Source organism: Octopus bimaculoides, chromosome 5, assembly GCF_046866305.1.
Source record: "Octopus bimaculoides isolate indiv1 chromosome 5, ASM4686630v1, whole genome shotgun sequence".
Taxonomy (NCBI): domain Eukaryota; kingdom Metazoa; phylum Mollusca; class Cephalopoda; order Octopoda; family Octopodidae; genus Octopus; species Octopus bimaculoides.
The window spans coordinates 1,160,788-1,184,725 of record NC_142932.1 but is presented as its reverse complement, the minus strand read 5'-3'; the positions used below and the strand labels follow the sequence as shown (position 1 = coordinate 1,184,725).

The 23,938-nt window shown below is 36.9% G+C and overlaps 1 long non-coding RNA gene across 2 annotated transcripts; it reads right to left on the bottom strand.

The window, feature by feature from the left end:
• Nucleotides 1-4,709: 4,709 nt before the first annotated feature.
• Nucleotides 4,710-23,567, bottom strand: LOC106875602 (uncharacterized). Of its 2 annotated transcripts, XR_016241814.1 has the most exons (5): nt 23,407-23,567; nt 10,792-10,880; nt 7,000-7,115; nt 5,445-5,600; nt 4,710-5,003 (listed from the first exon to the last, which is right to left on the bottom strand). It is a non-coding gene; the product is annotated as an uncharacterized LOC106875602 (long non-coding RNA). The 2 variants fall into 2 exon arrangements; XR_008264161.2 differs by lacking the exon at nt 5,445-5,600.
• Between the last annotated feature and the right edge of the window lie 371 nt (nt 23,568-23,938).

The window sequence follows — 23,938 nt, the reverse complement described above, 5'->3', positions numbered from 1 at the left end:
CTGTTTTGTTACTGAGTATGATGCTTTCTTGTTTTCATGTTTTGAGACAAGTTTTAACATCCAGTCCTCCGAGTTTTTCAGGTAGGTGTCTATGTCAATTGTGGCAACCTTCATTGTTAATACTATTTGTAAAAGTCAACGGCTTCCCTCTTTCCTTGGCAGATGAAGTCGTTCTATAGCTGCCTTAGGGTGGTGCATTCTATGCATTGCCAACAGTTTTCGTATTTTTCTGTCAAGATTACATATTTCAGTTAATGACCAGTTAATGACCAGTTAATGACCAGTTAATGATATTGAAACTGTAAGTCACGAATGGTATGGCTAAAGCAGTGATCGCTTCGATCCTGTTTCTTGCATTCAGCTCTGTCTTAAGTATTGCTCTCACCCAGCGATAATATTCTCTTCTCATCCTTTCCCTCATCACTGAATGCCTGATTCCTTCCCATTCAAGTACCCTAGGTATTTGTAGCATTCCGCTGGTTCTAACTCTTTTTATGACATTCTGCTGGTCAAGGTTCTTCCACCATTTTAGCTGGCTGCCACAGGAATTATGGGATTGCTCAGTTCGGGTAAGAAAGTGGAACGAGGTTAGCAACGATTCTACATTAACAAAGAGAGAGAGAGGGAGAGGGGGTGTCTGGCACGTGCGTCTTCTCAAAGCAGACGATCTGAAAGCAGACGATCTCAGAGCAGACGATCTCAAAGCAGACGATCTCGAAGCAGACGATCGCGAAGCAGACGATCTCGAAGCAGACGACCGATTCACTGAGAGAGTGGGAAGGGGAGGGTAGAATATTTCAAAAACACCTGGACGGAGTTTCTTTGAAAAAAAAATATATATTTTATCTAATTTTCCGATGATATTTATAAAAAAATAACAGGACATGCAGTAGAATTAGCACTTTAACTGCTATTTCTAAATTTCGGTATGTGGTGAAGCAACTGTTGCTGATCTCTTAATTATGTGTATATATATATATATATATATATATATATATATATATATATATATATATATATATATATATATATATATATATATATACAGAGAAAGAGTGAGACAGAGAGAGAAAGAGAGAGAGAGAGAGACAGACAGACAGAGACAGAGAGAGACAGAGACAGAGAGAGACAGACAGATAGATAGATTGATAGACAGATAGGTAGAGAGAGAGTGTGTGTGTTAACGTTAGATGTTTCTGTCATTTTTTTTCTTTTGTTAAAGGTAGCTTTTGCACATTTATCGAGGCCAAATTGCATCCTGATGTCATTGAATTGTTTAACAATAGCTAGTAAGCCTTTGAGTTGTTGGTCAATTTTTGCAAAGGGCTTTAAATCATCCATGTAAATGAGATGATTTATATTTTTATCAAACATTTTATAACCGTACTGTGCATCATTGAGCAATTTTGAGTGAGGTATTAAGGCTAGACAAAAGAGGAGTGGTGATAGAGAGTCACCCTGGAAAATGCCACATGAAATTCTAACATCTCCAGCATTGAGAGATTCATTGTCGCTGTTCAAAGTCAGTGTGGTTCTCCATGATCTCATACTTACAAACAAGAAGTTTCGCAGAGTAGGTGCTATTTTATACATTTCCAGATATTTCTTAATCCACCTATGTGGTAGGCTATCAAAAGCTTTGTTATTGTCTATTGACAAGTTTTTGTGTCGTTTGTGACTATTTTCTAAGATCATCTTATTGATGAGTAGCTGATCTTTACAACCATAAGATCCACGTTTACATCCCTTTTGCTCATTAGGAAATATGCTACTTTCTATTAAAAAACTATAGGTATACTCAGTTAGGACGGATGTTAGTGTCTTATACATTGTTGTTAAGCAGGTTATGGGTCGATAATTTTTTGGTTCGTTTGTTTCCTCATTTTTTGGAAGCAGGAATGTTAAACCATTAACTAGCCAAGAGGGCATCAATCTAGGATGTTGCAAAATATCGTTGTAAAGTTTTGTTAGCAGCTCATGGCTCTCTGGGAAAGGCATTCAACCAGGAGTTAGGAATTTTATCATTTCCTGGAGACTTCCATTTGCTTGACTCCTGAGAGCAGATCTTATATCTTCTACCTTGACACCCTCCCACTTGTGCTCCTCTAAGGAGTCTGAGTCTGTAAATATTCTATCAATCCAAGGGGCCTTTTCATTGTGTGTTTTTTCTTCTACCCAAATTTTATTCCAAAATTCCTGCACTTCTTTTGATTGACAGACTTCACTGTAACTGGTGTTCTCCCTATCTTCCTGTAAAAAATTTTGGGGTTATTTTTTAACATGTTGTCCTTGAAGAATCTAACGCGCTTTTCATACCTTGCTGTGCAGGCAGCTTTAGCACATACCTTTTGCTTGATGGTTTCTATGGTGGCATCAATGTCAAGTATGGTTTTCTTCCTATATTTTTTCTTTAGTTTTTGGGTCTTTGTAGGTTTGGTGGTCTTGTTAGACTTAAGGTTTTTCAAACACTCTATGTCAGACCTAAGTAGCTTAATTTGGTGTTGAATACTCTCTTGCCAAGAAGGCTTTTTGTAATAATATTGTCGTTTTCTAATCTTTTCACCACATAGAATCGTTGAGATTTTCACGGATGCATAGTACAAGTGGTTGAGATCTGTAATATCAACATCATTAACTGAAACTATATCCTTAAGTGCAAAGCGGATTTTACCAATTATTTTCAGGTTTTGGTTAGAATTGCGAATTTTTGGGAGAGAGTATCGCGTTCATTCATACTGGTTTCTTTAATTTTCAGCCATTCAATCATGATTTGATTTTTTAGATTATGTAGTTCTGTTGGGTCAATTTCTGTGTGATTTTCTTCATCTATTTGATTTTCATCTGCCTTAGTGTTTATGGTTGTTTCAGAGAGTATTTCACTTTTCCTATCAGTTACATTAACTCTTTCAATCATTACTGCGTTTTCATCAGCCCTGGGCTATAATTATTACCTCTGTAGTATCTTCTTTAGCTGCAGCTTCGTTCTTTTTATCCCTTACAGCTTGTTTAATTTGGTCAATCTCTACTTCAGTTAGTTATTTTTTTTATGTTTCTTCTGACGTTGGCAAGTTTGTTACCGTCTATGTAGGGTCTTACTTCAGGGTGTTTCTGTCTCCAGTTTAAGTAGGTTTGTACAGTATTAGATTTATTTGTGGGGAAATATATGGCATGGTAGAAGGCCGTAAGAACTTCTTTATTATCTTCCCTAGACCATTTTTCATTCTCTTTCTTTTGGTTATTTGATGACGAGCATGGATGGTCATCTGTTGGAATATTCCAACTGTGGGATACTTCCAGTTCCTGTGCGTCGGGAAGATTTGAACCAGTAGCTCACTTTTCGTCTCGAATCTGGTTCAACATTCGAGTACGTGGTCCTTTGTAATCCGGTCGATGACCATTTCGGTTTGTATTTTGCTTTGTTAACAGTGACGCATGACGAGCTTCGACGTTGACATTAGGGGATGCATCTGTCTAAGGTTAATTTTTTGAGACAACACCGTCTCCGAGTTCTCTGCATGTAAACATTGCTCGTAACGTAGATTCTTAAGGCTAACAGATTTATATCGAGTACGTGGCCCTTTGTGATCCGGTCGACGATAATCTGGTTTGTATTTTGCTTTGTTATCATTGACGTCGGTGTTACTTAATTTGGTTTGAAATAAAGAACTTGATAAGCTTAATAATCCTAACTTAATCCCGGGCAAAGCAGGGCTATACTGCTAGTCATAAATATGTGAGGGTTGGAGGAGATAGTAGGAGAAAGAGAAGCAGCTTGGTGAATAGACTGAATTCCTCAGGTCCGTAATATCATCATTATTATTGTTATTATTATTATTATTAGTAGTAGTAGTAGTAGTAGTAGTAGTAGTAGTAGTAGTAGTAGTAGTAGTAGTAGTAGTATTTCTACTCTTGGCACAAGGTCGTGAAATTTGGTGGGGAAGGGAGCTAGTCGCTTACATCGATCGCAGTGCGTAACTGGTACTTATTTTATTGACTCCGAAAGGGTGAAAGGCAAAGTCAACCTCTCATAGTTTGAACTCAGAACCCAGCGACAGGCAAAATACAGCTAAGCATTTCACCCGGCGTGCTAACCATTCTGCTAGCTCACCGCCTTATGTTAATTATTTTAAATTTTAGCCATAAGGGCAGCTTGGGGGAGCTAGAGATGAGTCGATTACATCGACCCCAGTGTTCAACTGGTACTTATTTTATCGACCCGAAAGTATGAAAGGCAAATTCGACGTTGGCAGAATTTAAACTCAGAACGTAAAGACGGGAATAATGCCGCTAAGCATTTTACCTGGCGTGCTAACGATTCTGCCAGCTCGAAATAGAAGAAGAAGAAGAAGAAGAAGAAGAAGAAGAAGAAGAAGAAGAAGAAGAAGAAGAAGAAGAAGAGGAGGAGGAGGAGGAGGAGGAGGAGGAGGAGGAGGAAGAGGAGGAGGAGGAGGAGGAGGAGGAGGAAGAAGAAGAAGCAGAAGAAGAAGAAGGGAGGAGGGGAAGAGGAGGAGGAGGAGAAGGAGAAGAAGGAGAAGAAGAAGAAGAAGAAGAAGAAGAAGAAGAAGAAGAAGAAGAAGTCTGTTATGATAGTTTCCTGCATGTATTTTTATATTTTCTGCAACGATGAAAGTGATTGCGACTGTGACTCAGTAGTGTAAAAAGAACCAAAAAAGGCAATAATCATTCTTTAAAAATGACATATACATAGATTAATTTAATGCATCTTTTTATTAATATTTTCTAGTACATTGCATAACTTAATATAAATAAACAGAATTTCAGAAGGAATTTTCAACAACTAAACGCATGTAGTGAAAGGATTTTCGAAACCGATTGAAAATGAAATGTATTAATAAATAAAAATTATAACGCCAATAATTTCTATCTTAATCACAAGAGGATAAATTTGTAGCGGGGGAAAACAAAAGTTGCCATCTCCATGCTTTTCTTAAATCATTGAAGATGTTTATGGTGTTTATTCTTATTGAGATAACTTGCTGAAACTGAAATACAAAAAGATGGAGATATTATTAGAATCGATAATTATTTAATTCTTTATTGCCCACAAGGGGCTAAACATAGAGGGGACAAGCAAGGACAGACAAAGGGACTAAGTCAATTGCATTGATCGCAGTGCGTAACTGGTACTTATTTAATCGACCCCGAAAGGATGAAAGGCAAAGTCGACCTTGGTGGAATTTGAACTCAGAACATAGTGGCAGACAAAATATCTTTAAGCATTTTGCCTGGCATGCTAACGATTCTGCCAGCTCGCCGCCTTTAATTAGAATTAATGATATGTTGGAAGAATTAGCAGAGTGAAACATGAAAATTATTTGCATTATTTAGCAATATCCTTTTCTTTTTTTCTTTTTTTTTTCATATTTTGAATCAGATCTTTAAAAATAAAACTAAAATCCTGCTGTATTAAATAAAATAATTACCAGTTGATATTGGCTCCTATTCAATCGTCCATACACTTCTAAAATCATTGAAACTATATCAATATAAGAAATCTCTATTATAGATTTCGAACAAAGTCTCAAATTTGAGGGAAGATTGCAGCCGATTATACTTCACTGATGATTTATTTTATTGACCTCGAAAGAATGAAAGATAAAATTCACTTCGATGGAATTTGAACTTAGAATGTAATGGAGTATAATAAAATAATACAAGCAATGGTGTTCTAGATGTCTAATGAACATTTAGAGCGTAGTAATGACAGACTCAGCGGTAATAAACTTTAGGGTACTGTAGACAGAATTGTTAAAATGTCGGACAAAATATTGAAAATTTCTGGCATTTAGTTTCGTCCCTTAACGTACTAAGTTCAAATCTTAACAGAATCCACTCTGTGTTTCATCCCTGTAGCGTTTATAAATTAAGTACCAGTAATATACTAAAGTTCATTCAGTTAACCATATCATATTTCTATGTTTATTAAAGAGTAAAAGATTGAGCACGCGTAATGTTGAAAGCAACATTGAAAGTAAATTTACACCACTCTGTTTTCTTCAGTAATTTGAGTTGTTTACACTTCATCCATGAAAAATACGACCGACATAAAGCAAATTCGATATATTGTCTTTACACATTAAGTTTCATTACCATTAACCATAAAATATAGCACATAACAATAGGTAATCTTTATATCCAACTAAACGTGGGTGTCTTGTTAGACCGCTCATATAGAAGCATGGTGCATAAAAGCACAGACATATTGTAAAAGACGAGAATCGTCTGTTATGAGAACTGTCATATCACGTAATTTCAGTCTACATGACTTCTTCGGCGACAGACATCCAGTGACTGTATACCAGCTAAATCTTGCTGTCCCTCACACTACTGTTTCTTATTATGGCAGCCACAGTACGTCAAATTAACTGCAGAATTCGAGGTAATACAGCACCACTGTACCAAGAACATTATCTCGGTGCAACAGATGAACTATCGAGAGAGACAGGAAAGAGCTGAGGTTCTACACCCTGGAAAGAAGGCACGAAAGATATACAGTCATATATACATATGGAAGATCCTGGAGGGTCTAGCACCCAACTTTGGGATTGAAAGTTATACCAACCACCGAACTGGACACCACTGCATAGATGGCAAATATCTTGCCATTTCCATCTGGAGTAAGAAAACGAGCGTTCAGAAAAGTTTTAAACTGACATACCGATGCATCCACATCACGGCAAGAAACGAAAAGAAGGGTAGCTCTATCAGTTCACTAATTTACCAGAACCGATTCCAGAAACAGAATCGAGAAGTGAGTCTAAAATGAACATGCATTGACACTAATAGCGGTGTCCCTGCGTGAGCAGTCTCTAGCTAAAGCTGGTAATAGAATAGTAGAATGCATGACGTGTTCCATGTTTGCGCATCTAAATGTATATAAATAAACAGATAAGTAGAAATGGAGAACTATTCTTTTTAAAGCAATGAAATAAAAGAAAAGAGAGGTTGGGGGAGAGAAAGACTAAACGAATGGCTTACTATTTCAGTGGGGTTATTGTTCATTATCGAGTTCTTTCTTAATAAATTGAAGCATTTTTTGCGACACCTTGGCACGTGATTGTTCTTCCTCTGTTAAGCCCCCGCTCTCTAAGCTCCTAAAATCAGAAACAGAAAAGAAAAAAATAGGAGGAAATGTTATCCTGTTCGTAATTGAATATTAACAATTTTAAATCTATTCTTAAAACATTTTTTTTTAAATCAAAACATTCGAAGAATAAAAATTATAGGGGTAAATTGTCATAAAATTATATTTTTACAAATTTATATATATAATATATTAGTGAAATATAACCGACAGAAAAGATAATTGCGTGATTAAGATAAAGGAGGAATATCTAAGATTTTTTAACAAAAATGATGGTTAGGGCTCTTATAATATAGAAGTAAAAAATGCGATTTGTATTTGCTAAATGAAATAATTCTGGATTCTTTCGATTGACTTTTAAACTATGGAATAAAATAGCATATTTTGAACACCTGGGACCCTGGCAGTAATTATTGTAAGGGAAATAATCAAGTCTAGATAAATCCTAAATCAAACCGGGGTGAGGAGTTAGAATTTTAAATTAAAAAGTAACAGTGAAGATACACAGAATATGCAAATTTATTTTTTTTGTTTTTGCTTTTTTTTCTTACTCATTACAAAGATCCTAATTTTCTCTAAAATTCAATGGATACAGAAATTAGTACTTCGATTATTGGTTTTTACATTGTCTATAATTTCCACTTAATATCGAAATGGTAATTATTGCTTTTTTAAGACAATAATAGAGTTAAATAGTTCAGTGTTTGACTTGCTGAACTTCTGAAAGTACACACACGTTAATTGTACCTTAATTTCAACGTGCTTCCCATTTGACATGTATAATTCACAACAATCAGTTAACTGACTGCACTTTTGAGCAGTGAATAAAACATTTACCGTCTAATGAACATGGATTTCAATAATCATACATTTAGACCGTGGCTGGGATTTGGGCTGGTAGAAGTTATGAGTAGTATGTGTATTATATACACACATTTAAATATATAGATATGTAATGTATACAGTTACATATATATATATATATATATATATATATATATATATATATATATATATATATATATATATATATATATATATATATATATATATATATATATATATATATAACATAATATAACTAGCTGGGCATGTGGATATTCCACGGAACGAAAGGCATTTAAGAAGGAAAGGATGATTTGTTGTCTGTGCAATAAATGATAGAAAAATATACAATAACAATCTATATTATACTTAATACATATATCATTCATTGTGAAGGCGCTTGGCTCAGTGGTTAGGACGTCGAGCTCACGGTCGTGAGATTGCGAGTTCGAATCCCAGACCGAGCTGCGTGTTGTGCTCTTGAGCAAGACACTTTGTTTCACGTTACTCCAGTTCACTCAGCTGTAGAAATGAGTTGCGACGTCACTGGTGCCAAGCTGTATCAGCCTTTGACTTTCCTTTGGATAACATCAGTAACGTGGAGAAGGGGGACCGGTACGCATGGACGATTGCTGGTCTTCCATAAACAACCTTGCCCGGACTAGGTGCAATCCCATGGTCAGGCATCACCGAAGGGGGTCTCAGCAATATCATTCATTAGTATTTAATTCTATTGAAACTGAAAGTTCAGTGAAATCTTTTTTTTTTTTCATAGTTTTCAAATGGAAGGGACATTTTCCTTTTCTCTGTCTGTCTCTGTCTTTCCTTTTTACTCATGTCAGTAAAAAGGAGAGACAGAGACAGACAAGAAAAAGAAAAAATGTCCCTTGCATTTGAAAACTATGGAAATATTTTTAAATATATTTCATTTAATTTCTCCACAATTTAATTGTTTTTCATGCCCTACTCTAAGTTGAAAAAGTCGCAAAGACTGAAACCAGTACTAAAATGTTCTTTTTATGATAAAATCATTTTAGCATGTTCTACTTTGTCTTATTTTCCTTATACATATCAACTCGTGTGTTACTATTCAACGTTCTACACACACACACACACACATATATATATATATATACACACACGCACACACGCGTGACCGAGAAAGATAATCTCTGACATTATGCACTCAGACAAATTTATACTTTACACTTATGACTATGCTGATGACTAATGGCCCCCAGTTTTTGATAAACATGCATGTACACAGATATTGGTATTGCAGACGAAGCTTCTTCCATTCGATGATAATCATTGCTTCCCCAACAGACGCCCCATATTTCATGTGCCTTCAACAATCGTAGCCTTGATTTCTGCTGGGTCACAGCTAAAAGACAAACGAATTCCGCTCAGCTTGTCACAACATATGTTTGATAGTTTCACGGAATCGAAGACATATCTAAATCTTTAACATGATGATACAGTATTTTGAAGATCTAGAAACTTATTTATCGATATAGAAGTCAGAGCATTTATAAAACACGGTATCTCCTCTGATCCCGTTAGCGTATCATATACTGCATATAAATGAGCTGAAGTTAACTTAAATGTATATACATACGTATAATTTCATATTTTAATGTTAGCATGATAGATAGATAGATAGATAGATAGATAGATAGATAGATAGATAGACAGACAGACAGACAGACAGACAGACAGACAGACAGACAGACAGACAGATAGACAGACAGACAGACAGACAGATAGATAGATAGATAGATAGATAGATAGATAGATAGATAGATAGATAGATTAATTCAATCCACTATATTTTATTCCTTTATAACAGGGGTACACAACCATTTTTTATCAATCGATCCCTTTTATTACTATTTTCTTCTGGTGGACCCCATATTTTTAGAGAAACTTCTTTCACAATTCCCATTTTCTTTTTCACACATTAATTTGTGTAGATTGAACTATGTAAAATGTTAGAGAAAGAAACCTAACTGTTTCTTGCAATACATACAAATACATATATCTAAAGCAAGTTTTTTTCAGGGGCCCTTAAAATACTATTGTGGATCCATAATTTACTATTTTGTCTTATGTAGACTCTTAGGGGCCATATGGACCTCGGTTGAGAACAACTGCGCCAAAGTTTGAAACCATTATTATCCGGTTCGTACGGGTGGCACAGATGGAGTCACCAACTTAGCGGGGAGCAACAAAATCCAAGTAATGTAATAGGCAGAGGCGACTACAACAACAAGGATTTTCGCTTAGTATACGAACGGGGTGCTGGAAAGTTCCTGGCTTTGGGTAAAAGAAAATGCAGGAAGATACGCTAATTATGATTTTATTCGACATATTCCCCTCTCGGATCCACTCCCTTATTGCAGTGGTCTTTCAGTTTTTCTAAGCCCTGTAAAAGAACTTGGAAGGTTGGGCCTCCAATCAGTCCTTTCCCGATACCCTTAAAGCCAGGAATTTTAAGCACTCCCTCATATAAAATATAACGAGATAATGATATTCTTGAAATAAATAAGTTCAAGTATCACAGCATACAAACGTTTATGTTTACCACAGTGAGTCTCACACACAGAAATTGCTCAATTTCCACTTACAGACAGATTCAAATCAAATCACTTGCAAGATGAATACATCGCAGAGATTTATTATTACATAACTAATTTCCTCGGACTTCAGTTTTTTTTTTATATTTTCCTTGTACATGGGGTCGATGTAATCAACTAGACACCCACTCACCTCCACTAGATTTCGTGCCTATAATCGGCAGAAATAATATATTTCTGTTTCCAATAACGTTTTATTTTGATTACAAAGTAAAATTCACTTACTCAAAATCCATTTCGGGCATAAATGCAGCACTTGCAAAAGACAATAGTACCATGCCAATAATTCCAAGAAACAAAATGCTTCGCTTCATCTGAAAGTAAATAAGAGACGACAAATATGAAGTGAAATTCTCATATCCATTTTCATATGAAGAGTAGGATGGGTCAAATTGGTAGGAATCGGTGAAATATACACTTAAATTCCTTACAGTATTTATGATGGCATCACTGCGCAGTTAAGTAGTTTGCATCATAACCTTGTGGTTCTGGGTTCAGTACTACCGCACGGCACTTTGGACAAGTACTTTCTAATATGGCCCTGAACTAACCAATGATTTGTGAGTAAAGCTGGGATGAGGAAAGTGTGCAGAAGCCTGTCGTGTGTATGTATATATACATATACATACACACACACACACACACACACACACATATATATATATATATATATATATATATATATATATGCGAGGAGTGTATGAAAAGTTCTGAGCCTTGAAGTCTTGTACCATGTTTTTTTGTTTTGTTTTTTTGAGGCTCAAGACTTTTCATATACCCCTCGTATATAATATATCAATATGTTAATATATGTAAATAAGCGCATGCGTGAAGACGCATGGCTCGGTGATTAGAGCATCGGGCTCACAATCATGAGGTAGTGAGTTCGATTTCCGGACCAGAATGTGTGCTGTGTTCTTGAGCAAGACACTTTATTTCGTGTTGCTCCAGTTCACTCAGCTGTAGAAATGAGTTGCAACATCACTGGTGCCAAGCTGTATCGGCCCCTTTGCCTTTCCCTTGGATTACATTGGTGGAGAGGGGAGGTTGATATGCATGAGTGACTACTGGTCTTCTATAAACAACCTTGCCCGGACTTGTGCCTCGGAGGGGAATTTTCTAGGCGCGATCCCATGGTCAGTCATGACCGAAGGGGGTCTTTACCTTTAAGCGTGTGTGTATATATAAATACATTTATATATTTCATATGCTCTTATTGCTCACAAGACGTAGTCAGTAGCTTTTGTTACCTATGAGACATAGTTGTTAGGGGAGGTGGTTGCTTCAAATGTATAGCAGCCAGGATAAGAACTTTCTACTGATGCTGGCAACAACACGCTTTCCCTTCAAAGGGACAAGAAGATTGTATGACGCTTGTGTTAGATCTGTGATGGCGCATGGCAGTGAGACACGAGCCTTGAATACAGAGGACTTGAGAAGACGAATGAAATGAAGTGAGCATGCTTCGCTGGATGTGCAATGTAACTGTGCATAAATGACGTAGTATAAATGTACTGAGAAAAAAGACGGGGCATAAGAGGAATCAGATATAGAGAACAAGAGAGAAGACTGCTCTGATAGGGACATGGATAAGGACAGTCGTATAAAGAAGGGCCGATCACTAAATGTGGATGGAGTTTGCAGATGAGGGAGATGCAAGACAACATGGAACAAAGTTGTGAAAGGTGATGTCAGGACTTTGAAAGTCACGGAAAAGGTCACAAGAGACCAGGAGGATTAGTAACATGTAATTCACGAGAAGACGCGCCCAACTCAAGAAAAATACGTTCTGGAAGCGCAGTATGTGTGCCAAACATTTCTTACCGAAAATTGAAACATTTTTTTATACTAAATGTAAAATTTAAATCCAATTAGGCGTATGTTGTTGACGAAAACTGCATGAAAGTCTGTCACATATATATTTGACCCCACTGCCACCACCACAACAGGTCTCTCCCTCCATGCACTACGCCTGCCTCATCTCCTTCCCCCATGCTCTCGTCACCTACCCATTTATCTCTCTTTCTCTCTCTCTCTCTATAGTAGAAGACACTTGCCCATGGTACCGCGCAGTGGGACTGAACTCGCAACTAGTTGGTTGCAAAACGAGCTTCTAAATAACATAGACAAGCCTGCTCCAAAATGTGAATTGCATCATGATGCTGTTTTTCTCACAGACGGTGCCCAACTGACCCAACTATACTGTCTAGTCGACAAAATAGAAAACAAATTATGAGCATGCGTGAAATCAAAAATATAAAATGGTCGCAATTTCCTCATCGTACCCTGTACGCACACACAAACACACACACAGACACACACACACACACACACATATATATATATATATATACACACATGCACACACACACACACACACACACACACACACATATATATATATATATACATATATATATATATATATATATATATATATATATATATATATATATATATATATATATATATATATATATATATATATATACACATACATATATATATCTTTATATTTACTGGCTTCGGCTAGAAGCTGTTGCCATGCTAGGACACCGCCGTTAGAGTAATTGGTTTTATTTTACACTCACTACCCGCTCTCTCACTTTCTCCCTCTATCTCCCTCCCTCTCTCTCCCTCTGTCGCCCCCCTCTCTCGCTCTCTCTCTCTCTCTCTTGAGAACTGTTTCTGGTGAAGTAGCGAGTTGGACAGAGCTGGTCTTCTTTGTGTTTCCTGCCACAATGTGGCTTAATCTAGTAACTCAGATAAAAATATGTCCAAATGTTATTTGAACACATTCACATCTACTCCACGCAGACCTCTGAGGCTGCTTGACCGCGTGTTGAAAATTAGTGATCCCTTGAGACGTGAGCTTTTACAGTACTGGCCCTTACTCTAGATAGAGACGACAGGATCTTCTAGTCGTGATGAACATATATATGAATATACATACATATATATATATATATATATATATATATATATATATATATATATATATATATATATATATATATATACATGAGGTATTGGTGTCAAGAAGACCCAAAGATGTCAGGTAATGCTGAGTAAGTGCTATGGACAGACTATAATTAGGCTCCAGGTTCGATAATGATATGAATGGGGAGCCCAACGTAGGTCGTGTATTAATTAGCATGGGTGTATGTAAGAATTAACAGAATGATATAAAAAATCCAAGGCTGTAAATAGTTTTCAGAACATTTATAAAGAGATGGTCTTACAGCTGTTTCCGGGATATTTTATATATTCCTTCATCATAGACAGTGCGAGAAAATTTTCAAGTAATAGTTATTATAGAGAAGATATGAAATACAGAGTGAAGTGGAGGAATGAAAACAGACGTGCAGTTTTATTATTTAAGCAGAATGCTGTAAATATAAGTTTCCTGTACCTTATATACACCATTCTGCTTAAATAATGGAACTGCAAATACAATATCTTTACGTATCTCACATCTGTTTTCATTCCTCCACTTCACTCTGTATTTCATATCTTCTCTCTATAATAACTTTTACTTAAACATTTTCTCGCACCGTCTCTGTAACAACTGTAAGACCTCTTTATAAATGTTCTGAAAACTATTCATAGCCTTGGATCTTTTATCTCATTCTGTTTATATATATATATATATATATATATATATATATATATATATATATATATATATATATATATATATATATATATATATATTTATATATATATATATATATATATATATATATATATATATATATATATAAACATATGTATACATATATATATATGTGTATGTATATATTATGTATATACATATATGTATAAACAGATATATGTACGTATGTATATATATATATATATATATATATATATATATATATATATATAATCATAAATATACAGGGATTAGCAATTGAGTTGTTTCTCCAACATACTGAAAATTTAGAAATAGCAGTCAAAGAACTACTGATTCTAAACTACAAATTTTTCTCTAAAACGGATGGCGATATCTATGGCACACATAGAACAAAAAACCGGAGGGAAAAGCGTAAACAAAACAAGTCTTTAGTTAATTGGATACGAATCGTTTCATGGTTAAGTGAATGAAAATTTCACTATTCCAATCTTCAGCCCAAATATTGGAGAAGCAACTCAATTGCTAATCCCTGTATATTTATGATGATAAATGGTTTTACCGATAAAGGTTTTTTTCATACTGAACTACTTGGCAAAATTGTTAATTATTAATTCTATTATTAATTGACGATTCCCTGCCCTAGGGGTCAGCCACACTTTAGTGGCAATATACTACACTTTATATATATATATATATATATATATATATATATATATATATATATATATATATTATGATTGACCGTTGACTGAACACTATTCAATTTTTTTTCTCCGTGTTTTTCTCCTTGTCTCCGTATTCTTTCTGTTGAAGAGCGTAGCTCGAAACGTCAAAGACTTTCCGTATTCCCGAGCGTCATACTAATATATACTTTTGTTATTTACACCACCTGTCCTCGTCTGTTGTTATTATTTGTAAATTCTCCCATATATATATATATATATATATAGCTGAGTAGCTGAAAAGGTTTCCAAGATCAGGGCTTACGGGAAAATACAGGGCATGGCTCTTCCAACACGGACCTCTTCCAAGACTCATATAGTTCTTGATGCTGTATGAGATTCCAATGACAAGCGTTGAAAAGGTGGATAGGTAGTAAATAAATACCTCCGAAGATGGCTAGGTGCCCCCCACCCACCCAAGCTTCACGTCAATAGCTCTGTACATAAGATCTGGACAGCTACAACCTCCCCTGCCATTCGTAGTGGAGGAATTTAAAGTAACAAAATGTAATGTAGTAATGATGTTCAATGGCATAGAGGAATACACAAGCGCGCGCACATGCACACACATATATATATATATATAGATACATATATATACACACATACATACATACATATATACATATGTGTGTGTGTGTGTGTCTGTGTGTGTGTGTGTGTGTGTGTGTGTGTGTGTGTGTGTGTGTGTGTGTGTGTGTGTGTGTGTGTGTGTGTGTGTGTATTATACAGGGATGTAAGGTATTTGTAGGCATACCTTTTTTGGATCATTGCTGCATTTTTTGCTAAATCTGTATAATCTTTGTTTCAGAAAATAATGGCAGACCCTCAGCTTACTCAAGAAATGTAGAGGCATTCTGTTAATGTGGTTATAAAGGCTGAGCATAGTGATTTAGAAATATCTTGATTGTTAAAAGTTGCCACATCTTTCATCTACAAAGTTTGTAAGGAGCAAGAGACTGAAGATGGAAACGTATCACGAGTATCAAAACATAAAATGCATTCTAAACACTCTAAAATCATCAGAACATCTGAATTTATCCAGCAAGTTCAACAGACCATTGATTACAATCCCATGAGGTCTATTGCAAAAGATCTCCATGTGTCAGAAGGAACAGTCAGAAATGTTGTCCACGAAGACATCAGATATAAGTCTTATATGATGAGGAAAGGTCAGTTTGTCAGAAAAAGCAAAAGAAAATCACTACATCAGATCTAAAAGGCTCTTAAACAAACTGAAAAGTCCAGCAGAAGAAGATTTGACTTGGTTTTTCTCAAACGAGAAAGCTTCGACCAAAGAAGTTAACAGAGGAAACCGCAGATGGCTATGTGCAGACCCTTCTGACATTCTAAGTGTTATGCATACAAAATTTCCTGCAACTGTCATGTTTTTAGGGGTTGTTAGCAATGGACATGTGAGCTTCCTTACTTCTTTCCACAAGATCTTAGAGTTCACTCTGCCGCCTACATAGAGGCACTGGAAATAATTGTTAAGCCCTGGATAGACAGCGTATACAATGGAAGGCCATATGTGTTTCAGTTAGACTCTGCACTATCACACATGGTTATAGTAACACAGGAATGGATGGTTGAAAATTGTCACGATCACATAACCCCTAACATTTGTCCTCCTAACTCCCCAGATCTCAATCCACTGGATTATTACATGTGGAACATTGTTGAGAGAGAGGTCAGTGAACATGCCCATAACACCAAAGATTCTTTGAAAGCTGCCATAGTCAGAGTAATGTCCAAAATGAAGCAGGACCACTTGATAAAGCATGGAGATTTAGATTTTATAGAGAAGCAGTTGTTGATGCTGATGGTGGCTTTATTGAATGACATTATAGAAAAGAAGGTTTATTTTTATCCTCATAGCATTTTTTGATGAAAAAGGTTACTGTCTGTTATATATGTCTTTTATAAACATAAATCTGTCCTCAACTATCTCTCTCTCTCTCTCTCTCACTCTCTCTCTCTCTCTCTCTCTCTCTCTATATATATATATATATATATATATATATATATATATGTATATATATATATATATATATATATATATATATATATATATATATATATATATATATATATACATATACATATATATGTATGTATGTATATATATATATATATATATATATATATATATATATATATATATATATATATATATATATATATATACATACACACACACACACACATATATATATATAAATATATATGCATGCACATGTAGACATTAGGTCAAGGGGGAGAGAAGTGAATGCAGAATATGAGTGAGAAGAAAAAGATAGACAGATTTATATACGTTAAGGAGAGAGAAAGGAGAGAACGAGTGTAAAATACGAACAAGAGAAAAATGCACGGTTATATATGTGTGTTTTGTGTGTGTATGTTTGTGTTATGTATGTATGCATGTACGTATTTATGTATGTATGTACGTGTATGTATGTATGTATGTATGTATGTATGTATGTATTATGTAGTTGATAAAAAGACTAACTTAAACTTGGCGTGAGGTGTGAAAACTTCAACATTTCGTACACAGTCCTTCTTCACGAGAAAAGTTGAAAGCAGAGAAATTACCGGGAGGCATCAGAGTTTTACATCCTCTAAGCAGGAACGCAGAAGCACGTGAGCTTCATATGTGAAAAAGAAGTGGCATGAGAAATAAGAAGGAAGAAGGAAAGAGTAATGAAACGAGGAGAAGCAGGTGAAACCGTGAGTGAGATGAAAAGGAAAAAAAATGAAGAGAGGGAGAAGTTGGAGGATAAGAAAGATTGAAAACGTTCGTTTAAACCTCAATCTTACCCGCATCACCTCTTATTGCTTTTAAAAAAAGATAAGAACCTCGGAAATCTCCTAGTAAGAAGCGCCACCGCGCCCAATCCCACATAACCAGGCACTTTTAAATGTGCTCGCCGACGATACAATACCTGCTCCTACATTAACAATACCACCACCATCACTGGACCTGAGATACATCATATTACTCAGAACTTCTAACTTATAGCATCATATGCAAACTTTACAGCACCCTTTACATTGGTCGACGCCTTGTTGATTGCATTCGAGAGCATATTCGAAGCATACTACCAAGTATGCTAGGCCACCCACTTCAACATCACAGGCAATTCCATTACTCACACATCAGTGTGTGGCATCACTGCGCACTATGGATCCACATTCTCTAGGAAACAGAGGGAATAATGTTTAATATTCGATCTTAGCAGGCAACACCATTGTTTTCATTATTCTGTTTAACATCCTTTCTTTTTTATTTCAGTGGGTGAACCACGCTATTAGTGTCTCTCTTCTCTAAGAACAATGGGACGTGGAAAATTCTGTAGTCATCAAGGAAAGTGCTAAAGGCATCTCTCTTCAAGTCATTGCGGAGAAGTTAGGTCTTCATGTGGACACGGTTAGATGATTCCTGAAAGACCCTTCGCTAAGGAAGAAAAGATCTGAGTGTGTGACCTCCAAGACGGTGGCAGCTAGGGATTTAATGAACATTGGCCACAAGTTACGTGGGAAACCTGGACAAATAAGCAAAGCCATTTTCACCGCCTCCGGACTTCCTGATGTACCGAAAACCACCAGAAATTGCATCCTTGGCCCATGGCTTCTGTGTGAGAACCCTTGAAACTGCTTCCTTTAAAACATGTCTTCATCTCACACACTTGAATGAAATGGTGATGGATGTGTTGTGTATGAGTGCGTGTGTGTGTGCACATATGCGTGTGTGTGCGTGCATGTGTACGTGTATGTGTGTGTGTGTGCGTGTGTGTGCGTGCGTGTGTGTGTGTACGTGTATGTGTGTGTGTGCGTGTGTGTCGCGCGCGCGTATAATATAGCACCGTTAATTCAGAGACGCTTTGCTCTCCAATTTTTTTCCTTCCATGTTTTCTCTCTGCGTCTCTTTCTGTTAAAGATCGTAAGCTCGAAACGACTTCTTGCTTTTCCTGAACGTCAAACTAATACACCCAGTTCGTTATTCTTTCACCTGTCTCTGTTTTACGCATATTTTTGTATATGTTTTAACCATACACACACACACACTCACACACACACACACACATGCCCGCATACACACGTATCCATTACCACCTCATCCCATCGTGTCGTTTGTTCAGATCTTTCGATACCATTACATATATACACAAATGCACGCTTCCTCTCTTTCAATCTTTTTTTCTTCTTTTTTCATTTAAACTTTGTTGTTATCATTCTTCTGGCTGGTTAGCAGAAAGACAGTGAGCTGGCAGAATCGTTAACACGCCAGGCAAAATACTTAGCGGCATTTCATCCGTCTTTTTGTTCTGAGTTCAAATTCCGCGGAGGTCGACTTTGCTTTTCATTTTTTCGGTGTCGGTAAATTAAGTATCGGTCAAGTACCTGGATCGATGAGATCGATTATCCTACTCCCCAAAAATTCAGGCCTTGTACCTTTACTAGAAAGGATTATTCTTCATATTTTTTAACATTTTCTTTTCTTTCTCTTCTTTTCTTATTACTCTATCTTTTCCTCGTGTTCTTTCTCTTTCTTTTCCTTGTGTCATCCATATTTCGCTGTCTCTTTTCGTTTTGCATGAGTTTGTTTTAATAAATACATGCACTTGTGTGTTGTTGTGTATGTCTGAATCTGTGTGCAGGCGCGTGTGAGTGTGTGTTCGTGCACACATGTGAGCGCGTGTGTGTTTGTATGTGCTTCTGCGCGCGCCTGTGTACATACATCGTACGACTGCGCACTTGCACATGTGTTTGTGTGTGTGTGTGTGTGTGTGTGAGTGTGTGTGTGTGTGTGTGTGTGTGTGTGTGAGTGTGTATGTGTGTGCGTTTGTGCGCGAGTCAATAAGCTTGTGTATGCAAGCGCACATAGATGTAAATGTATATGAAACAAGTATGTCTGTGTGCGCGAGTGTGTTTACACGCATATGCCCATGCCAAGTTCTTTTCTGTACACGTATTGTATGTATATGCGAGTGAATACGCACATGGGTGTATATTTGTGCTTTTGTGCGTATAGAGAGAGACATGTACACATGGCTCTCTCTACTACTCATTTTTGCCAGCTGAGTGGATTGGAGCAACATAAAATAAAGTGTCTTACTCAAGAACACAACGCGAGAAAAGACATTTCAATAACGCTCTTGGCATTAATCTGGAAGCTCGAAGACGAAAACATACATGCATACAAACATACATACATGCATACATACATACATACATACATACATGCATACGTACGTACGTCCATCCATCCATACATGCATGCATACATACATACGTACGTACATGCATACATCCATACATACATGCATGCATACATACATACGTACGTACATACATACATCCATACATACACGCATGCATACGCACGTACGTACGTAAGTACATACATACATACATACATAATACATACATACATACATACATACATACATACATATATGCATGCGTACGTACGTAAGTACATCAGTCCATCCATCCCTCCATCCATCCATCCCTCCATCCATCCATCCATCCATACATACATGCATGCATACATACATACATACGTACATACATACATCCATACATACATGCATGCATACGCACGTACGTACGTAAGTACATACATACATACATACATAATACATACATACATACATACATACATACATATATGCATACATATATGCATGCGTACGTACGTAAGTACATCAGTCCATCCATCCCTCCATCCCTCCATCCCTCCATCCATCCCTCCATCCATCCATCCATCCATCCATCCATACATACATACATACATACGTACATACATACATACGTACATACATACATACAGGTACATCCCCACTTATACATACATACACGTAAAATATGAAAGCATCTCTGGTCCCATTAAAGGCACCGGCCCTGACGGTGTCTCTTCTATTATCTGTAACCGTTGCGTCTCAGATGTAACCCCTATTCTCAACAAACATTTCAATTTCTCTCTCTGCAGAACATTGTCCCGATCTTCAGGAACATGTTACAGTGTAACCATTTCCAAGAAGTACACCCTATGTGATACCCCAGCTACCTACCTATCTCTCTCCTTTCTGTTTTAACATCTTAAAATCGTTAACAGTCGTTAGTAACCACCTTCTCCAACAACTTGAGGCCCACGATCTCCTTAATAACTTGTAACTAGTACAGCTTTTGTAAAGCCAGGTCTACTGAAGGCGTGCTCTCACTCAGAAATTTTAAGATAGCAAGACATCGGGAAATTCGTGACTAAGCTGTCTCGTTTATGAGCTCCATCCGTCTCTCGTTTCTTGGTTTGGAAGTGTCTTGTTAGATCGCGCCTACGCTGCGAGCGGCGTATGCTGATAAACACACAAATGCACACACAAACACACTCACATACACACACTCTCTCTCTTTCTCCCTCTCTCTCCCTCTCTTTCTTTCTCTCTGATCAACACTCTGATGTAACTAAATCCGATATACTCCAGGTTTAAATTACACACATTTTGTCCTGTAAATCAACGACCTACTTGCTGTCCTTCATAATATTCGCACTCAGTCCTTCATAACGTTCCGCATACAAGCGTCCTCCACGTGTGACTAATTATATGTCACTCCGAACCAACATTGCCTTATCAAACATAGTCCCCGAAGTCATTTTCCAAAGATAACGTACCGATAGGCACAATCACCACTAATATCCAGAAAACTATGATACAACCATTCCCCTAGTCACAGACAACACACAACTAAATCCCTCCGAGTAGCTAATGTGATGATCTCACATTCAAAATGATAGCAGAAAGTGCATCATCATACACTAAACTTCTACTCCAAGGGTAAAAGATACATCAGCCTCTGCTAGTTGTTAATTCTCTACAAAGTTTTTGAGAGACGCTCAATGCGCACATCTGACACGGTACAATTGCGCAAAGTACAAATACGCAGGACTGTATCATGAAAAACAGAAGCGACCCAACTGATTGCCTCACAAATACACTTCCACAGCTTACGTGTGCTCACTCTCATTTTTGCCGCTAATACTACTACGGCATCTGTTTCCCTTTCATGACTAAACTATTAAAAAAAAATTCATGTTTACAACCAATCACATTGTATACATGTACTCACACACACACACATGCACACATGCACACAAATGTATATCTACATAGTAAACGCATGCACTCTCCGGATACATTGAATCAGATGCATAGTAAAAGTTTGTAAAGCATTTCAGTGATTCTCCATTCGAGGCTGCTGGCTGAACATAGGCACTCAACTACATAAGCATATGGAATATACTTTGAAGCCCACACATAAAGAGCAATGAAACTTGCGTTCTGTTACGACATACATACTGACAATGGGTGCAAGTTTATCCACACGCACACGTGTATGCATCCATTAACCAATTCAGTAACCGCGGACCACAAGAACTGTCATGACTTAAAGACAGGGGCCTTGCCACTTCGTTAGTGACCGGCTTGAAAGGTAAAAAAAGGAATTAGAAAAAATTTCAAATAATCCGAAAGAAACATACGTACTTACACACACACATACATACATACATACATATATATATATATATATATACATATATATATATAAAAATCAAAGGTAGAACAGAAATAGCACAACAAAACAGAAGGCATCAAAACACAACATGCGGAAAAAGGGACGATAGCGCGTCAACAGCAAACAGAAAAAAACACGATACAAGATACACGGATCATTCGCAGCCGATTACCTCTTCAGTCGGAGTCCGGGGGAATGTCTTCGTGGTTTCTCCCACTTATCTCCGATACTGATACTACTACTACTACTACTACGATATATATTTTTTTTCTTTTTTTTTCTTTAAGTTTCAGCTTAGAGCTGCGGCCATGCTGATGCACCACCGTGTTGCTACACTGTTATTACAGGCAGCCTCTTACAATATGTGGCACTTGGTGAAGAATGGAGTTTGATTTAGCAACTCTTATTTGCACCTCCTGCCGCGAGGTAGGTTCATCTGGGACTCTCGATAGGAAGAGGTCCAGCTTTGATTTAAAAACTCCTACATCTACTTTGTGCAGATTCCTCAGGCATATATTTGTTTTTATTTTGAGTTATGAATAAACTGAAAGATTACTCAATTTGTACAGTGCAGCCGTATAGAGATGCAAACAAAAATTGCATTACTTTCTGACTCATCCTCGTATTTATTATAGTAGACAAGTTAAGGCAATTGGTAGTCTTCATCGGATACTCCGATGAAGGCTAGCAGACCGAAGCTTTGCAGTCACTGTCGCCATCCTTCTTGGAAAAGTATTATATATAATAGATAACAAGTCGTATAGTCTATGCTTGGTAGCTTACCGGTAAAGCACGTTCATTTTCCCAGTGTTAGTTGTGTATTGACCAAATATATATATATATATGAGTGCGTATAAAGAGAAAACATTAGATAGATTAAAGTAAAGAAGACATGTAAAAACTTACTTTTGCTATTGCTGATTTAGTTGTTATATAAGCCTGGAAGAGAAGTCACTTGTCCGGAAAAAGCAGTGCGTGGTGGCTGTAGAGACGATCAGACTTCTGAAAGATCGAACAAATGTGCAAGTACAATTGAATATTGGTGTTTCAGTTTGGCGATTAAGTGTCAGCTTTTATAAAAAGTGAGAATCGCCCACCTACATATCCACCTGTCATCATACGCCACGCAGCTTCATGCAGCTTTTGCTATCATAAATCATAAGCATCCCAACACAGCCATTACTGCCAGCGACACCAGTGATAGCCGACTACGAAGACAATGAAATAAACAATAACTGCACCCTCCACCGTCACTACCACCACCAGGACTACAAACATATGTTTCCAAAGATCAGGATAAATTCCCAGAGAGAGAGAGACAGACAGACAGAGACAGAGACAGACAGACAGAGACAGAGACAGACAGACAGAAGGGAGGGACAGCGAGAAATTTTATGGAAAGAAGCTATGCTTCTTTAAAACTGTTGTTGTTGTTGTT